We start from the raw sequence: 21,863 nt of genomic DNA, 5'->3' as shown, positions 1-21,863 counted from the left end.
AACTCTTGAAAATTTGCGCACACTTTGGAATCTGTGGCCTTTAGGAGCCTGCAAAAGCTGGGACCCGGGCATGGCACAGGGGCTCTACTGCGCCCCCTGGATCACAGTCAGAAATTTTGATGTATAGCTCACACATACTTGCCAATATTCATATGAAACTCAGTACACATATAGATCTCATCGTGCCGAACAACTTTCGTATTGAATATCATAGGCTCCGCCCAACAGGAAGTCAGCTATTTAGAGTTATGTAAAAAGCGCATGCTCTGGAATTTGAAATACTTGTCATAGGTTTTTAACTCGATTGCCGCCAAACTCGGTCAACATGATCTCAAGACATTGGGGATGAAAAATTGCCAGGGGATTTTTGATATCTCGAACGGTTTGCTCATGGCGAGGCTTTGAAATTATGGCGAGAAATGAGAAACAGGAAGTGTCTAATACTATCCACATACATTTCCTAATTTTAATCAAACTTCATCAGATTATTCATTGTATGATGTTGATCGCATATATGTGACTATTAGGAGTCAAAGTTATAGCGCCACCAACTGGCAGCAGGAAGTGTGTCATTTTCAAAATGCTTTGAATTCAGCATCTTATTTTTACTCGATTTGCTTCAAACTTCATCAGAATAATGTTAAAACACAGCCGATATAAATCTGCAAGGGGGATATTGATATCTAAAAATATTGTTGCCGTGGCAACATGTCAAACTGGAATACTTCTCAGGTGATTTTGAGGCATATAACATACTTAGAATTTCATCAAACTCAGAACACATATCAGTATTAGTGACAGCTAGACACTGGCACAATTTCATAAGAGGGCGTGGAAGAGGCACTCTATAGCGCCACCTTTTGTCAAAAGTGGGGGGGTTAGTTTTAGCTACAGACACCAAACTCAGTACAAAAATTGTTCTTATCAAGACGGACAACTTTCTAATTCACAGTCATCAGCTATGACCAACAGGAAGTTGGCTATTTTGATTTGAATGTGGATTGTTTTTTACATTTAGCTGTGAATTAATGCATACTGCTCAGAGGAGAGTAACACTATACACACCAAACTTTGTCTACATGTTGAAAAAACATTTAGGAACTTAAATTGTGAATGGGTTTTGGATAGCTTGGATGGTTTTGTTGTGGTGATTTTTTTAAATGACAGTAAAGATGGAATTATTAATTTTCCTGCATTTTTAAATTCCAAACACTTCAAAACCTTTTTTCATACAGAAAAAAAGTTATTCTGAGTAAATATGCATAGTTTCATGACTTTACAACACTGTATGGATAACAGAAAATTAAAAAACTGTCAGACATCTCATCTCACTCTGTCCATCTGTTTGAGTGTGTGTGCTTAGACTTCCATTGTCTGAGAGAAATAGCGCCCCTACAGGTGCAGTTACCGGACTAAAAAAGGGAGGAGACTCTCTTTTGGTTTCACTTTTAAATCGGTTAAAATACAAATAAATAATTGGATTTAATTCACACTGACAAGCTAAACCAACATATATGATTATTATCAGGTCAGGGCTCATTAATAATTGATGTGTGGTCAGTGATACGTGAGAAACACAAGAGATGAATCACCGCTCTGAGCAGGAGCGTGTGGAATGGCGAGCTCAGAAAAAACGAGTTTATTCTTGTTTTATAGCTATTAAAAATAAAGTATTGCAGCGATATCACACAATTCACCAATTAGAGCACACCAAGAGCTAAATTAAGATGTTTTTGATCTGTTTGTGTGAAAATGAAATATTTGCGGCTGCCTATATGAAATCACTGCCTCCGATCAGCGCGCAAGTGTCACAAGTTCAAAACTAACGAATTTATTCTTGTTTAAGAGCTTTTTAAAATAAATTATTGCCATAAATGCACACAATACATCCATTATAACACAACACGAGCTAAATGCAGGTGGTTGTGACCCGTTTATGTGCGCAAGACTGTTTGAAAGCGCGACTGGCAGAATAACATATATCTCTGGAGCTGCAGGATTCTGCCTTTCGTCGTAAGAACGAACACATCACGGACAAGATTATTTCAAAATACATAATAGCTTGGCGAATATAAACGAAAACAGCCACGTGAACATAAACTGTTGAGAAATAAATCTGAAGTGGATCTACTGGATTTTAATATTAAGTGACCGCATATACCAGCTGCTTCTGTCTTCAATTTTAATCTATATAAAAAATTAAACTCATTCATCTTGGCTGCTTTTTTAATGTGTGTACGTATTTATTTATTATTTTGCTCTAACAAGACTTAATCTATATTTAATTAAATCAATTACATTTCATTTTACATTTGATTTTTCCGTTTCTGCATCTAAACGCCTAAAAACCTAAAACATGCCTTATTATACTATTGTTAGCAATTTCTTTATCGTTCAATTTATCTGGTGTACACGCTTTTATTTTCATAATAAACTTGTTTGTTAGATTATACACAGTTACAGTGGTCTATAATAAATATTAACAGGTTTTATTCAAGCTGTTTAGAATGATTGCCGTAGGCTAATTTTTTAAAATGTAAATCCAAAAAAAATAAATAAATAAATAAATTAAATAAATAAAAAACATTGGAAAAGAATAACTTGTACTTTTTTATACATTTTGTATAGTTTCATAGTTTATGCATTATAGTTATAAAAACAAACAAATTTAGCCACTCACATAGAAATCTTGGGCCTTATCCTTTTCTGACAGTTTTAGGGATTTTTAAAAATCCTAAAAAACCTTATTTGTGCTGCAAATAATAATTTCAAACTAATTTGATACTGACCTCTGACATCCTGTGACATGATATTTATTTGAATTTACATAATCTAATGGATGTAACAGTAAATCTGTTCAGCTCACAGATCAAGACTAAGCTGTAATGCAAGCAGAACTTTCACAAATGCTTGTAGGCAAATAAAATCATTACAAAACACTTACAAATCATTTAAGGGATTTGATAACACTGTAAAATAATATTTAATTTGTTAACATTAGCAAATGCATTGATAACACTTTATAATAACTTCACTCATTTGTAAATAGTCAGTTCATGCTTCATAAAGCCTTGTCCCAATATTAATAGTCAGTAGTAGTTTATAAATACAGCTATAAATAGCTTGTTCTTGGTTTATAAGCACATTTATTAAAAAGGAGAGTAAAGGGTCAGTTATCTTCCTATGAAAAATAAAAAAAAATGAAAATAAACAAACAACAACAGATTGATACAGAACTCAGAAATGTTATTGTGGATTTATGATAAACTCAGCCTGTAAATGAATTCATTCTCCTCCAAGAAGACACAAGTAGTTCACACCAAACTTTTTTAACATGAAGCCAATATACTGAAGATATTAAATTGCGAATGGGTTTAGGATACCTTAAATGGTGTGGCCATAGCGATTTATTAAAGTAACATAAAAAATACAATAGTTATTTTACTATATCTTTAAAATTTTTAATTCCAACTCTTCATAATTTTTTATATACGTAGAAGTCATAATTTGAAGGAAGCACAGTAAGTTTCATAGCTTTATCATTTTCAAGAGCCAGCATAAAATTAAAACTATCATAACATATAAATCAAGCTTGCAATTCTTAGTACCAATAATGGCCACCAGATGGAGCTATAGGATCACTTTTAAATAATTATTGTAGAAACAAGTATGATTTAAATCATTTATAGAAATCTTTCAAAGAAAAATAATATGAATTTTATGCATTTTACTGATAAAATGACCCTCACTTAATTAGAATAACAAGCTGAAGTATTGTGAACTGTATATTAAGAATAATTCTTTATAGGCTTTATGGACAGATACGTTTTGAGTGACTCTTGAAGGTTCAGCACCACATCCTCTTTTACCACTGTTTAAAGAATGTATCTTACGGAACAGGTGCGGATGAATTTTGAATGGCTTGAATGGTTTTGTCATGGTGATTTTTTGAAATAACAGTAAAAAAGTAACCAGTAAATGTCTTTTATTTTTTTAAGTGCAGCTTCTAAACGCTTCAAAAAAATGTACACATAGAAGACAAGTCATTCTGAAGAAATATGCATGGTTTCATGACTATACAACACTATATGGATGATAGAAAATTAAAAAACTATCATACATCTGATGTCACTCTGTCCCTCTGTCACTGTGGGTAATGTGTGTGTGTGTGTGTGTTAAGTGAATTAGGTGTGAAACTATCAGGGAGCATTTAGTCTCCAGTGCCAACATTTTACAGAACTGCCACTTTCCTGGAGTCTCAGAATTACAATGTGTCAGGTTCTGAGAAATCAAAGATTCCAAAAAATGATTTAATTAAAATACCATGAAGTATTGTGAAATACTATATATTAAGACTTTATATATAGGCTTTATGAACAGATTGGAGTGACTCGTGAAGGACCAGCACCACCTCCTCTTGTCCGATGGTTTGAGGAATATATCTTCCAGAATCCGGGATTAAGATTTAGGAGCTCATTTTTATTCCACCTCCTTTCCTGAAAGTCTGTCTTGCAGAATTGACTAAAAATTAATCTTCACATTAATTCCTAATTATTTTGCAATTCTTTTTGTCAGTTCTTCTTGACCTGTTTTTTTTTCTTCTTTTCTGACCTCATGACCCAGTCAGCATTTTTTGTACAATGGTCAAGTCTTAACTTATCCATTTCTGTATTGCATTTGTGTTTGATATTTCTCATTTGTATTTCATAATTTTCGACTTTGAGTTAAAACAGTTTGAGTTAAAACTCTTTTTTAGCGCATTTCATCTGTAAAAGAAAACATGCCTAATAATTCTGCACATGAATATAAGGAGTTTTTCTCTTCAAGCTTTCCTGGACTGTTGTATAGCACTCGTAAATGATTAAATAAAAATTAATGGTAGTTATTAAGATTGATATGGTTTGGAATTGGTAAAATGTGCTTGGAAAAAAATCACAATAAAACAATGTTTTAATGTTTAGTCATGAATGAATGCTATATAAATATTGTTCATGTTAACATAATGTTTATAAATGAAATCTTATTGTAAAGTGTTACTCAATTTATATATATATATTGTTCTGTGAATGTGATTTTAAAGTCTAGATGATTCGGATTAACCCCTTAACTGCCATATCCTTTAAAACCTCACTGCCAGAGGGATAATGTGAATGCATGTGCCTGCTGGGCACAGTTTACCTGATGCCACCGGGGTGGCGATGGCATTGGTGGCTTGAGCCCGCCATCGCTGCTTGCAGCTATATTTAGGGCTCAAGCCTGAAGGGGCGAAGAGCCCTATTGTTCTTCTAAGGATTATTCTTCTTATTATTATTTTTTTATTTTTTTATTAAACCTTCCGGGGGTTTTTAGGGGCCTTAACATGCTCAAAAACTCTTGAAAATTGGCACACACATTGGAATCTGCGGCCAACAGGACGCTGCAGAGGCTGGGACCCGGGCGTGGCACAGGGACTCTACAGCGCCCCCTGGAACACCTTCAGAAATCTTGAACCATAGCTCACACACACTTGCATGTATTTATATGAAACTCGGTACACTTATAGATCTCATTAAGCCGAACAACTTTCACACTTTATGTCTTAGGCTCCGCCCAACAGGAAGTCAACTATTCAGGGCTGTTTAAAAAAAGCATGCTCTGGAATTTGAAATACTCCTCTGAGGTTTTCAACCCGTTCGTCACAAAACTCGGTGAACATGATCTCAAGACAGTGGGGATGAAAAATTGCAAGGGGATTTTTGACATCTCGAACGGTTTGCCCGTGGTGAGGCGTTGAAATTATGGCGAGAAATGAGAAACAGGAAATGTCTAATAACGTCCACATACATTTCCTGAATTTGATCAAACTTCATTGGTTTGTTCGTTGTATGATACAGATCGTATATATGTGACTATTAAGAGTCAACGTTATAGCGCCACCAACTGGCAGCAGGAAGTGAGTCATTTTCAAAATGTTTTGAATTCAGCATCTTATTTTTACTCGATTTCCTTAAAACTTCATCAGAATAATGACAAGACACGGCCGATGTAAATCTGTTGTGGGGATATTGATATCTAATATGGCGTTGCCATGGCAACGTGTCAAACTTGAATGTTCTGTTATGGTGAGTTTGAGGCAGACAACAAGCTCAGACTTACATGAAACTCAAAATACATATCGGTATTATTGATAGCTAGACAATGGCAAAAGCTTTTAAAAGGGCGTGAAGGAGGCACGCTATAGCGCCACCTTTTGTCAAAAGTGGGGGGGTTAGTTTTAGCTACAGACACAAAACTTGGTACATAAATTGTTCTAATCAAGACGGACAACTTTCTAATTCACAGTCATAAGCTACGATCAACAGGAAGTCGGCTATTTTGATTTGAATGTGTATTTTTGAGATTTTACAGTTGTGAATTAATGCATACTCCTCACAGGGGAAGTACACTATACACACCAAACTTTGTCTACATGAAGAAAAACCATTGAGGAACTTAAATTGCGAACGGATTTTGGTTAGCTTGAACGGTTTTGTCGTGGTGAATTTTTGAAATGACAGTAAAAAGGGAAACATTAATTGTCTTGTATGTTTAAATTGCAGCTTCCAAACACTTCAAAGCATTTTTTTATACAAAGATCAAATCATTCTGAGGAAATATGCATAGTTTCACGACTTTACAACACTGTATGGATAAAAGAAAATTAAAAAACTGTCAGACTTCTCAACTGACATGATCTCACTCTGGCCACCCTGTCTGTGTGAGGGAAGGGAGGGGGAGAGGGAGGGGGAGTGTGAGGGGGTTGGTGACTGTGACAGTGTGTGTGGACTGTAGGGAGGGGCTGTCTGGCAGAGAGAGAGAGAGAGAGAGAGACCTAATCATCTCTTTAATAATCAGGAAAAAAAAATTGTATTTTAAATTGTTATTGTTTTTGTTGTTGCTAATGGTGGTGATTTTTCCTTACATTACAGGTTAAGAAATCTCTTAGGCCTTATCCTTTTCTTACAGTTTTAGGGATTTAAAAACATCCTAAGAACCCTAAATTTGTTCTGCAAATAATAATTTCAAACTCATTTGATACTGACCTATGACAACCTGTGACGTGACATGACATTTATTAATCTCATGGATGTAACAGTAAAACTCTTCAATTGACAGATAAAGCTGCAATGCAAGCGAAACTATTTCACAAATGCTTATAGGTCATTAAAATCATTACAAAACACTAATACATTATTTAAGGATTTGGTAACACTGTAAAATAATGTCTATTTTGTTAACATTATGCAGTATAACATAGTATGCAGTCTTCGTAGGGCACCAACTCCCAGAGGGGGCACCATCCCAGTTGCTCAAAAAAAAAAAAAAAAAAAAACATGCGCCATTCTCCCATCCGCGCTCGCGACCGCTCACACCTCATGTTTGCGGCTGAATGTTCGTAATTGATGGATGGACATCTATGCCTGGGTATAGGACATCAGCAATCCGGCACAGAGAAAAGAAAACTAAAGAAAATAAAACAGGCATAAAGTTGTCTTGACATTGGACTTTCTAGAGTCTCAAATTTAGGGCCGGTCTCTAAAGTTACATGTGATATTGTTATACACTTTTCTAACGTCAGTAGCATTTGAAGAGAATGACTTACAGTAATAAAAACAACTGTAATTGTTCATCTAGGTGACAGCTATAATGCACAATTAAATTGAATGTTTGATATTTATTACAACAAACTGTAAGTCATATGTAAATTATGCTACTTTTTCACATGGGCTCAAATGCAAATTTGAAGCTCAATAGCATTTGAGAAGAAAGACTTGCAGTCACAAAGCAATTGTAATGTGTTCATATAGGTGTCAGCTACAATGCACACCTTATAAATTTTTTATAAATATTAAAATAAAGTGTTACTAAAGTTATATATATTGTTCTGTGTATGTGATTTCAAAGTCTAGATGGGTCGGATTAACCCTTTAACTGCCGCATCCCTTAAAACTGATTGTCAGAGGGTTACTGTAAATGCTTATGCCCGCTGGGCACAGTTATCCTGATGCCACCGGGGTGGCGTTGCACTGATGGCTTGAGCCCGACATCGCTGCTTGCAGCTATATTTAGGGCTCAAGCCTGGAGGGCGAGAGCCCTATTGTTTTCCTTAGGATTATTTTTTATTATTAGGGCCCGAGCCAATGGGCGCAGGGCCCTATTGTTCCCCTAAGGATTATTCTTATTATTTTTATTTTTTTTTAACCTTCCGGGGGTTTTTTGGGGGCCTTAACATACTCAAAAACTCTTGAAAATTGGCATATACATTGGAACCTGCGGCCATCAGGTCGCCGCAGAGACTGGAACCCGGGCGTGGCACAGGGGCTCTACAGCGCCCCCTGGAACACCGTCAGAAAATCCTGAACCATAGCTCACACATACTTGCATGTATTTATATGAAACTCAGTACACTTATAGATCTCATTGAGCCGAACAACTTTCATGCTCTATGTCATAGGCTCCGCCCAACAGGAAGTCAGCTATTCAGGGCTGTTTAAAAAAAGCATGCTCTGGAATTTGAAATACTCCTCTGAGGTTTTCCACCCGTTCGCAACAAAACTTAGTGAACATGATCTCAAGACATTGAGGATGAAAAATTGCGAGGGGATTTTTGATATCTCGAACGGTTCGCCCGTGGTGAGGCGTTGAAATTAGGGCACAAAATTTGAAACAGGAAGTGCCTAATAACATCCACATACATTTCCTGAGTTTCATCAAACTTCATCGGTTTGTTCATTGTAATATGTTGCTCGCATATATGTAACTATAAGGTGTCAAAGTTACAGCGCCACCAACTGGCAGCAGGAAGTGTGTCATTTTCCAAATGCTTTGAATTCAGTATCTTAGTTTTACTCTATTTGCTTCAAACTTCATCAGAATAATGACAAAACACGGCAGATGAAAATCTGTTGTGGGTATACTGATATCTAATATAGTGTTGCCATGGCAACGTGTCAAACTTGAATATTCTGTTATGGTGATTTTGAGGCAGACAACAAGCTCAGATTTACATGAAACTCAGAACACATATCAGTATTAATGATATCTAGACAATGGCAAAAGCTTTTAAAAGGGCGTGAAGGAGGCACTCTATAGCGCCACCTTTTGTCAAAAATGGGGGGGTTAGTTTTAGCTACAGACACCAAACTTGGTACATTAATTGTTCTTATTAAGACGGACAATTTTCTAATTCACAGTCATAAGCTATGACAAACAGGAAGTCAGCTATTTTTATTTTTATTTTTATTTTTGGGCAAATTCGGCTGTGAATTAATGCATACTCCTCACAGGGGACGTGCACTATACACACCAAACGTTGTCTACATTTTGAAAAAACATTGAGGAACTTAAATTGCAGATGGATTTTGGATAGCTTGAACGGTTTTGCCGTGGGGATTTTTGAAATAATATTAAAAAGGGAAACATTATTTGTCTTGTATATTTAAATTGCAGCTTCCAAACATTTCAAAACCATTTTTTATTTAGAGAACATGCGATTCTGAAGAAATATGCATAGTTGCATGACTTTACAACACTGTATGATTAAAAGAAAATTATAAAACTGCCAGACATCTGATCTCACTCTGAGGCATTCTCTCTGTGTGAGGGAAGGGAGGGGGGGGGGGTGCTTGAGGGCCTGCCTGACAGAGAGCGAGAGAGAGAGAGAGAGAGAGAGAGTTAACAACTCTTTAATCACCAGAAAAATAAACAGTAATTGTGTGTTGTTGATTTTTTTCATCATTACAGCTTAAGAAATCTCTCTATCATTTTCTGTCAGTTTTAGGGATGAAAAAAACCTAGTACAATTTGTAGGGTTCAAACAAAATGATTTTATATAATAAGGTTAAGAATTATGTTAATTGCAAGATAAAAAAAAAGATTTTAAAAATACATACACGTTGACTTGTATATATTTTTTTATTCTGATAATAATTTTAAACTTATTTGATACTGACCTATGACAGACATTCTGTGACATGACATGACATGACCTGAATTTACACAATCTTGCTCATTTTACAGTAAAACAGTTCAGCTCACAGATAATGACTAAGCTGTAATGCAGGCAAAAATATTTTACAAATGCTTATAGATCAATAAAATTGTTAAAAATGCTTTTTCACAAAGTGCATAATAATAAGGCACGTTGATATTCTGATGACATTTTTTTTCCACGCACATTTTACCAATTTCAAATCACATCAATCTTAATAAATACTATATATATGGTATTTCATTATTTATGAGATAAATATATAATTGTCCTCGAAGGCTGGAAGTGAAAAGCTCATATTCAGGAGTGCTGAATTTTTAGGCATGTCTTCTTGTCATGCATTGGTCATAGAGCTCATTGTAGCCATGTTTCAGGTGTTGAAATAGATTTGTTATACATTATACAGGTTCACTGTTTGCACATTGTATACAGTGTGTGTATGTCGTTCAGATGCAGCAGCGAGAGCATGTTATTGTAACGCAAAAACACATTAAAATAATGCGCGAGCATGAATCTCTCCGCTTGCATGGACATTTCCTTTACTTTGTCACAAAACGCGTCCTCTGCTCAAACTGTGTCCTGTGCACTCACAACTCTCTCTATGCTCATGCGATAGATATTCATTCTTTTCACACCTTTCTACTTCTAACCTTTTCTGTTCACATCTTTTACCATGTGCAGTGTGAATGCTCTGAAACATTAACATGGGCTCTGAAAAAAATATGCATTACGGATAGAGCTTGTGAACCTGGCCTTGCATAGGCATATGCACAGTCTGTCCTGTTCTCGTGCTCCATTTAGGAATGCTTCATTCGGACTGGTTCAGAAAGAAACGCCAAACGTGCAGTGCGTAATACCTATCATGGCCACCACCAGATGGAGCTATAGGATTACTTTTAAATAATTGTTTTAGAAACGTGTATACAGCATTTAAATCATTTATAAGAATCTTTCAAAGTAAAATAATATGTATTTAAAAAATTTAATGAATTTTAATGGTAATATAGTTTAATATAATAATTTCAGAAATGTTTATAGATCAATAAAAGTATTTTTAAAAATGGTTATAGATCATGAAAAGTGTTTTGCAACAATTTATAATAAGCTCTCTTTGGTTTACATTAACTAAAAATGAACAATCTATTTTTCAGATCATTTATTAATCTTTTTTATGTTAGTTATTCCTATCATTACAAATATTATTGTTTATGTTATTTCACAGTACATAAACTAATCTTAAAATAAAAATGTAATTAAAGAAATATTATTAATAATGTATTAAAATATTTTAACTAAGCTTTAATTAACATTTATATAAACACTTATACTGAAAGAGACTGAAATGGAAGCAATTTTTACTTTAAAAAAAACGCTTATAAGACACAGTTAACGAATGCAGTGAGCAGATGAAAGGACAGAACAACAAAGATATATAGTGCACCCTATTGGCAACAGGAAGTGTCATATTTTATGCTGTGGCAAACTACTCCTAGACATTTTTTGTGGTCAGTCTATCTTGAGTTTTTGTTAAAGGTTGTGTCCATGGGGCCATGACAAAATTGATTTCTCGCCATAGGAAGAGAAGTTGTTGTAACTCAGGCTGAAAATATTCGATCTTCCCCAAACTTCAAATGTTCGATAATAGTCTTGGGCCTGAACACATCTGAAGGAAAATATTCCATTATAATGATAGCACCACCTGCTGGCAAAAGGAAGATTGGCACATATAAATGACTTTGACATATTCCGCTTATATTTACGACTTTAAATGCATATTTCTTGCTGTTCGCCTTTTTTTACTAAAGCCGCTTGCTGGCGGTGAGCCCGGGTGCGAGGGCCCGATCATCGCTGCTTGCAGCTTTAATTAGGGCCCGAGCCAATGGGCGCAGGGCCCTATTGTTCCCCTAAGGATTATTCTTATTATTTTTATTTTTTATGAACCTTCCGGGGGTTTTTGGGGGCCTTAACATAGTCAAAAACTCTTGAAAATTGGCACACACATTGGAACCTGCGGCCATCAGGACGCCGCAGAGGCTGGGACCCGGGCGTGGCACAGGGGCTCTACAGCGCCCCCTGGAACACAGTCAGAAATCTTGAACCATAGCTCACAAATGCTTGCATGGATTTAAATGAAACTCAGTACACTTATAGATCTCATTAAGCCGAACAACTTTTGCGCTCTATGTCATAGGCTCCACCCAACAAGAAGTCAGCTATTCAGGGCTGTTTAAAAAAAGTATGCTCTGGAATTTGAAATACTCCTCTGAGGTTTTCCATCCGTTCGTCACAAAACTTGGTGAACATGATCTCAAGACATTGAGGATGAAAAATTGCGAGGGGATTTTTGATATCTCGAACGGTTCGTCTGTGGTGAGGCGTTGAAATTAGGGCAAAAAATTAGAAACAGGAAGTGCCTAAAAACATCAACATACATTTCCTGAGATTCATCAAACTTCATTGGTTTGTTCATTGTAATATGTTACTTGCATATATGTAACTATAAGGTGTCAAAGTTACAGCGCCACCAACTGGCAGCAGGAAGTGTGTCATTTTCAAAATGCTTTGAATTCAGCGTCTTATTTTTACTCGATTTGCTTCAAACTTCAGCAGAATAATGACAAAACATAGCCGATGCAAATCTGTTGTGGGTATACTGATATCTAATATAGTGTTGCCATGGCAACGTGTCAAACTTGAATATTCTGTTATGGTGATTTTGAGGCAGACAACAAGCTAAGATTTACATTAAACTCAGAACACATATCAGTATTAATGATATCTAGACAATGGCAAAAGCTTTTAAAAGGACGTGAAGGAGGCACTCTATAGCGCCACCTTTTGTCAAAAGTGGGGGGGTTAGTTTTAGCTAAAGACACCAAACTTGGTACATAAATTGTTCTTATCAAGACGGACAATTTTCCAATTCATAGTCATAAGCTACGACCAACAGGAAGTCAGCTATTTTGATTTGAATATGTATTTTTGGGCAAATTCCGATGTGAATTAATGCATACTCCTCACAGGGGAAATGTACTATACACACCAAACTTTGTCTACATGTTGAAAAAACATTGTGGAACTTAAATTGCGAATGGATTTTGGATAGCTTGAACGGTTTTGCCGTGGTGATTTTTTTAAATAACATTAAAAAGGGAAACATTAATTGTCTTGTATTTTTAAATTGCAGCTTCCAAACATTTCAAAACCATTTTTTCATTTAGAGAACATGTGATTCTGAGAAAATATGCATAGTTTCAAGACTTTACAACACTGTATGATTAAAAGAAAATTATAAAACTGTCAGACTGTCAAACTGTCATCTGATCTCACTCTCTTGCATTCTCTCTGTGTGAGGGAAAGGAGGGGGAGGGGGAGGGGTGCTTGAGGGCCTGCCTGACAGAGAGAGAGAGAGAGAGAGAGAGAGAGAGAGTTAACATCTCTTTAATCGCCAGAAAAAAACTGTAATTGTTTATTGTTGATTTTTTTTCATCATTACAGCTCAAGAAATCTCTCTATCATTTTCTGTCAGTTTTAGGGACGAAAAAAAACCTTATACAATTTGTAGGGCTCAGACAAAATGATTTTATATAATTAGGTTAAGAATTATGTTAATTGCAAAATAAAAAAAGATTTTAAAAATACATACAGGGTGACTTGTATATATTTTTTTATTCTGATAATAATTTTAAACTTATTTGATAATGACCTATGACAGACATTCTGTGACGTGACATGACATGACATGAGCTGAACTTACACAATCTTGCTGATTTAACAGTAAAACAGTTCAGCTCACAGATAAAGACTAAGCTGTAATGTAGGCAAACATATTTTACAAATGCTTATAGATCAATAAATTCGTTAAAAATGCTTTTTCACAAAGTGCATAATAATAATAGTTGATATTCTGATGACATTTTTTTTCCAAGCACATTTTACCAAATTCAAATCACATGACTAATACACAATAATCACAATACTATAGATTTGGTATTTCATGATTTATGAGTGATATATATATAATTGTCCTCGAAGGCTGGAACTGAAAAGCTCATATTCAGGAGTGCTGAATTTTTAGGCATGTCTTCTTGTCATGCATTGGTCATAGAGCTCATTGTAGCGATGCTTCAGGTGTTGAAATAGATTTGTTATACATTATACAGGTTCACTGTTTGCAGAGTGTATACAGTATGTGTATGTGGTGCAGACGCAGAAGCGAGAGCATGTTATTGTAACGCAAAAACACATTAAAATAATGCGCGAGCATGATTCTCTCCGCTTGCATGCACATTTCCTTTACCTTGTCACAAAACACGTCCTCTGATACATGCTACTTTTGCTCTGAGAACGTGCGCACACTTAAAACCTGTTTCCTCTGCTCAAACTGTGTCATGTGCACTCACAACTCTCTCTATGCTCATGCACTATATTCATTCTTTTCACACCTTTCTACTTCTAACCTTTTCTGTTCACATCTTTTACCATGTGCAGTGTGAATGCTCTGATCCATTAACATGGGCTCTGAAAAAATATGCATTACAGATAGAGCTTGTAAACCTGGCCTTGCATAGTCATATGAACAGTCTGTCCTGTTCTCGCGCTCCATTTAGGAACGCTTCATTCGGACTGGTTCAGATAGCAACACCAAACGTGCAGTGTGTAATACCTATCATGGCCACCACCAGATGGAGCTATAGGATTACTTTTAAATAATTGTTTTAGAAACTGTATACTGCATTTAAATCATTTATTAAAATCTTTCAAAGTAAAATAATATGTATTTTAAAAAGCTAATGAATTTTACTGGTAATATAGTTTTATATAATAATTTCAGAAATGTTTATAGATCAATAAAAGTATTTTTAAAAATGGTTATAGATCATGAAAAGTGTTTTGCAACAATTTATAATAAGCTCTCTTTGGTTTACATTAGTTAATGCATTAACTAACATGAACTAACAATTAACAATCTATTTTTCAGATCATTTATTAATCTTTTTTTATGTTAGTTATTCCTATCATTAAAAATATTATTGTTTATGTTATTTCACAGTACATAAACTAATATTAAAATAAAAATGTAATAAAAAAAATATTATTAATAATGTATTAAAATATTTTAACTAAGCTTTAATTAACATTTATATAAACACTTATATTGAAAGAGACTGATATGGAAGTAATTTTTACTTTTAAAAACCGCATGTAAGACACAGTTAACAAATGCAGTGAACAGATGAAAGGACAGAACAACAAAGATATATAGTGCCCCCTTTTGGCAACAGAAAGTGTCATATTTTATGCTGCGACAAACTACTCCTAGAATTTTTTTGACTTTTTTGTGGTAAGTCTATCTTGAGTTTTTGTTAAAAGTCGTTTCCATGCCGCCATGACAAAACTGATGTCTCGCCATAGAAAGAGAAGTTGTTGTAACTCAGGCATAAAATATTCGATCTTCCCCAAACATCAAATGTTCGATAAGAGTCTTGGCCGGAACACATCTGAAGGAAAATTTTCCATTATAATGATAGCGCCACCTGCTGGCAAAAGGAAGACTGGCACATATAAATGACCATAAATGGCATATTCCGCTTATATTTACGACTTTAAATGCATATTTCTCGCCGTTCGCCTTTTTTACTAAAGCCGCTTGCTGGCGGTGAGCCCGGGGGCGAGGGCCCGAATCATCGCTGCTTGCAGCTTTAATTAGGGCTCAAGCCTGGAGGGCGAGAGCCCTATTGTTTTCCTTAGGATTATTTGTTATTATTATTATTTTTCTTCAAGGTTTCGGGGGCTTTTGGGGCCCTTAACATGCTTAAAAAGTCTTGAAAATTGGCACACACATTGGAACCTGCGGCCATTAGGGCCGGGCAGAGACTGATACACGGGCATGGCACAGGGGCTCTACAGTGCCCCCTGGAATACTGAGGGCCATATATCATACATACTTGCACGTAGACACACGAAACTCGGTACACATGTAGATCTCATCAAACCAAACAACTTTTGTACTGCATGTCATAGGCTCCGCCCAACAGGAAGTTGGATATTTAGGGTTTAGTATTCATATTTTTCGTCAAAGTTGTGGGGGCATTTGGGGTCCTTAACATACTCAAAAACTCTTGAAAATTTGCGCACACTTTGGAATCTGTGGCCTTTAGGAGCCTGCAGAGGCTGGGACCCGGGCGTGGCACAGGGGCTCTATGGCGCCCCCTGGAACACAGTCATAAATGTTGATGTATAGCTCACACATACTTGCTCGTATTAATATGAAACTCAGTACACATATAGATCTCATCGTGCTGAACAACTTTCGTACTGCATGTCATTCGGCTCCGCCCAACAGGAAGTCAGCTATTTAGAGTTATGTAAAAAGCGCATGCTCTGGAATTTGAAATACTTGTCATAGGTTTTTTTGCCGATTGCCACCAAATTCGGTCAACATGATCTCAAGACATTGGGGATGAAAAATTGCCAGGGGATTTTTGATATCTCGAACGGTTTGCTCGTGGCGAGGTGTTGAAATTATGGCGAGAAATGAGAAACAGGAAGTGTCTAATACCATCCACATACATTTCCTGATTTTAATCAAACTGCATCAGATTATTCGTTGTATGATGTCGATCGCATATATGTGACTATTAGGAGTCAAAGTTATAACGCCACCAACTGGCAGCAGGAAGTGTGTCATTTTCAAAATGATTTGAATTCAGCATCTTATTTTTACTCGATTTGCTTCAAACTTCATCAGAATAATGTTAAAACACAGCCGATATAAATCTGCTGGGGGGATATTGATATCTAAAAATATTGTTGCCGTGGCAACATGTTAAACTGGAATACTTCTCAGGTGATTTTGAGGCATATAACATGCTTAGAATTTCATCAAACTCAGAACACATATCAGTATTTATGATAACTAGACACTGGCAAAAGTTCATAAGAGGGCGTGGAAGAGGCACTCTATAGCGCCACCTTTTGTCAAAAGTGGCGGGGTTAGTTTTAGCTACAGACACCAAACTCGGTACAAAAATTTTTCTTATCAAGACGGACAACTTTCTAATTCACAGTCATCAGCTACGATCAACAGGAAGTCAGCTATTTTGATTTGAATGTGGATTTTTTTTTACATTTAGCTGTGAATTAATGCATACTGCTCAGAGGAGAGTAACACTATACACACCAAACTTTGTCTACATGATGCCAAAACATTTTAAACAACTTAAATTGCCAATGGATTTTGGATAGCTTAAACGGTTTTGTCGTGGTGATTTTTTTAAATGACAGTAAAAATGGAATTATTAATTTTCCTGCATTTTTAAATTCCAAACACTTCAAAACCTTTTTTCGTACAGAAAAAAAATCATTCTGAGTAAATATGGATAGTTTCACGACTTTACAACACTGTATGGATAACAGAAAATTAAAAAACTGTCAGACATCTCATCTCACTCTGTCCCTCTGTTTGAGTATATGTGCTTCAGACTTCCATTGTCTGAGAGAAATAGCGCCCCTACCGGTTCAATTCCCGGACTTTTACTTTCACTTTTAAATCGGTTAAAAATACAAATAAATACTTAGATTTAATTCACACTGACAAGCTAAACCAACATATCTGATTATTACCGGTTCAGGGCTCATGGATAAATTATTTCTAGCCAGAGATACGTGAGAAATAGGAGAGATGAATCACCGCTGTGATCACGAGCGTCTGGAGTAAAGAGCTCAGAAAAAACGAATTTATTCCTGTTTTAAAGCTTTTAAAAATAAATTATTACAGCGATATCACACAATCAACCAATTAGAACACACCAAGAGCTAAATTCAGATGTTTTTGAACTGTTTGTGTGAAAATGAATTATTTGCGGCTGCCTATCTGAAACCACCGCCTCCGATCAGCGCGTACAGTGTCGAGCTCAAAACAAACGAATTTATTCTTGTTTAAGAGCTTTTTTAAATAAAATATTACCACAAATGCACACAATAAACCCATTGTAACACTACAAGAGCTAAATGCAGGTGTTTGTGACCCGTTTAAGTGTGCAAGACTATTTGAAAGCGCGACTGGCAGAATAACATATATCTCTCGAGCTGCAGGATTCTGCCTTTCGTCGTACGAACGAACACATCACGGACAAGATTATTTCAAAATACATAATAGCTTGGCGACTATAAACGAAAACAGCCACGTGAACATAAACTGTTGAGAAATAAATCTGAAATGGATCTACTGGATTTGAATATTAAGTGACCGCATATACCAGCTGCTTCTGTCGTCAATTTTGATCCATAAAAAAATTAAACTCATTCATCTTGGCTACTTTTTTTAATGTGTGTACGTATTTATTTATTTATTTATTTATTTATTTATTTATTTATTATTTTGCTCTAACAAGAATTAATCTATATTTAATTAAATCAATTACATTTTATTTTACATTTGATTTGTCCATTTCTGCATCTAAACGCCTAAAAAATATGCATAGTTCCATGACTATACAACATTATATGGATGATAGAAAATTAAAAAACTATCATACATCTGATGTCACTCTGTCCCTCTGTCACTGTGGTTAATGTGTGTGTGTGTGTGTGTGTGTTTGTGTGTGTGTTAAGTGAATTAGGTGTGAAACTATCAGGGAGCATTTAGTCTCCAGCGCCAACATTTTACAGAACTGCCACTTTCCTGGAGTCTCAGAATTACAATGTGCCAGGTTCTGAGAGATCTAAGATTCCAAAAAATGATTTAATTAGAATACCATGAAGTATTGTGAAATACTATATATTAAGATTTTATATATAGGCTTAATTAACAGATTAGAGTGACTCGTGAAGGACCAGGACCACCTCCTCTTGTCCGATGGTTTGAGGAATATATCTTCCAGAATCCGGGATTAAGATTTAGGAGCTCATTTTTATTCCACCTCCTTTCCTGAAAGTCTGTCTTGCAGAATTGACTAAAAATTAATCTTCACATTAATTCCTAATTATTTAGCAATTCTTTTTGTCAGTTCTTCTTGACCTGTTTTTCTCTTCCAGCTTTCCTGGACTATTGTATAGCACTCATAAATGATTAAATAAAAAATAATGGTAGTTATTAAGATTGATATGGTTTGGAATTGGTAAAATGTGCTTGGAAAAAAATCACAATAAAACAATGTTTTAATGTTTAATTTGGAATATTAACTGACATGAATGAATGCTATATAAATATTGTTCATGTTAACATAATGTTTATAAATGAAATCTTATTGTAAAGTGTTACTAAAGTTATATATATATATATATATATATATATATATATATATATATATATATATATATATATATATATATATATATTGTTCTGTGAATGTGATTTTAAAGTCTAGATGATTCGGATTAACCCTTTAACTGCCATATCATTTAAAACCTCACTGCCAGAGGGATATTGTGAATGCATGTGCCCGCTGGGCACAGTTTACCTGATGCCACCGGGGTGGCGATGGCATTGGTGGCTTGAGCCCGCCATCGCTGCTTGCAGCTATATTTAGGGCTCAAGCCTGGAGGGCGAGAGCCCTATTGTTTTCCTTAGGATTATTTTTAGGGCTCAAGCCTGGAGGGCGAGAGCCCTATTGTTTTCCTTAGGATTATTTGTTATTATTATTATTATTATTATTATTATTTATTATTATTATTTTTCTTCAAGGTTTCGGGGGCTTTTGGGGCCCTTAACATGCTTAAAAAGTCTTGAAAATTGGCACACACATTGGAACCTGGCCGGGCAGAGAATGATACACGGGCGTGGCACAGGGGCTCTACAGCGCCCCCTGGAATATGGAGGGCCATATATCATACATACTTGCACGTAGACGTACGAAACTCGGTACACATATAGAACTCATCAATACAAACAACTTTCGTATTGCATATCATAGGCTCCGCCCAACAGGAAGTTGGCTATTTGGGGTTTATTATTCATATTTGTCGTCAAAGTTGTGTGGGCTTTTGGGGTCCTTAACATACTGAAAAACTCTTGAAAGTTTGCGCACAATTTGGAATCTGTGGCCTTTAGGAGCCTGCAGAGGCTGGGACACGGGCGTGGCACAGGGGCTCTACAGCGCCCCCTGGAACACAGTCATAAATGTTGATGTATAGCTCACACATACTTGCACGTATTAATATGAAACTCAGTACACATATAGATCTCATCGTGCCGAACAACTTGCGTATTGCATGTCATAGGCTCCGCCCAACAGGAAGTCAGCTATTTAGAGTTATGTAAAAAGCGCATGCTCTGGAATTTGAAATACTTGTCATAGGTTTTTTACTCGATTGCCGCCAAACTCGGTCAACATGATCTCAAGACATTGGGGATGAAAAATTGCCAGGGGATTTTTGATATCTCAAACGGTTTGCTCGTGGCGAGACTTTGAAATTATGGCGAGAAATGAGAAACAGGAAGTGTCTAATACCATCCACATACATTTCCTAATTTTAATCAAACTTCATCAGATTATTCATTGTATGATGTCGATCGCATATATGTGACTATTAGGAGTCAAAGTTATAGCGCCACCAAGTGGCAGCAGGAAGTGTGTCATTTTCAAAATGCTTTGAATTCAGCATCTTATTTTTACTCGATTTGCTTCAAACTTCATCAGAATAATGTTAAAACACAGCCAATATAAATCTGCTGGGGGGATATTGATATCTAAAAATATTGTTGCCGTGGCAACATGTCAAACTGGAATAGTTCTCAGGTGATTTTGAGGCATATAACATGCTTAGAATTTCATCAAACTCAGAACACATATCAGTATTAGTGACAGCTAGACACGGGCAAAATTTCATAAGAGGGCGTGGAAGAGGCACTCTATAGCGCCACCTTTTGTCAAAAGTGGGGGGGTTAGTTTTAGCTACAGACACCAAACTCAGTACAAAAATTGTTCTTATCAAGACGGCCAACTTTCTAATTCACAGTCATCAGCTACGACCAACAGGAAGTCAGCTATTTTGATTTGAATGTGGATTGTTTTTTACATTTAGCTGTGAATTAATGCATACTGCTCAGAGGAGAGTAACACTATACACACCAAACTTGGTGTACATGTTGAAAAAACATTGAGGAACTTAAATTGTGAATGGGTTTTGGATAGCTTGGATGGTTTAGTGGTGGTGATTTTTTTAAATGACAGTAAAAATGGAATTATTAATTTTCCTGCATTTTTAAATTCCAAACACTTCAAAACCTTTTTTCATACAGAAAAAAAGTCATTCTGAGGAAATATGCATAGTTTCATGACTTTACAACACTGTATGGATAACAGAAAATTAAAAAACTGTCAGACATCTCATATCACTCTGTCCCTCTGTTTGAGTGTGTGTGCTTAGACTACCATTGTCTGAGAGAAATAGCACCCCTACAGGTGCAATTCCCGCAAAAAAAAGGGAGGAGACTCTCTTTTATTTTCACTTTTAAATCGGTTAAAATACAAATAAATACTTGGATTTAATTCACACTGACAAGCTAAACCAACATATATGATTATTACCATGTCAGGGCTCATTAATAATTGATGTGTGGTCAGTGATACGTGAGAAACACGAGAGATGAATCACCGCTCTGAGCAGGAGCGTGTGGAATGATGAGCTCAGAAAAAACGAGTTTATTCTTGTTTTATAGCTATTAAAAATAAAGTATTGCAGCGATATCACACAATTCACCAATTAGAACACACCAAGAGCTAAATTCAGATGTTTTTGAACTGTTTGTGTGAAAACGAAATATTCGCGGCTGCCTATCTGAAATCACCGCCTCCGACCAGCGTGTACAGTGTCACTAGTTCAAAACAAACTAATTTGTTCTTGTTTA

Source organism: Carassius gibelio, chromosome A16 (assembly GCF_023724105.1).
Source record: "Carassius gibelio isolate Cgi1373 ecotype wild population from Czech Republic chromosome A16, carGib1.2-hapl.c, whole genome shotgun sequence".
Taxonomy (NCBI): domain Eukaryota; kingdom Metazoa; phylum Chordata; class Actinopteri; order Cypriniformes; family Cyprinidae; genus Carassius; species Carassius gibelio.
Note: the sequence above shows the minus strand (reverse complement) of the source record.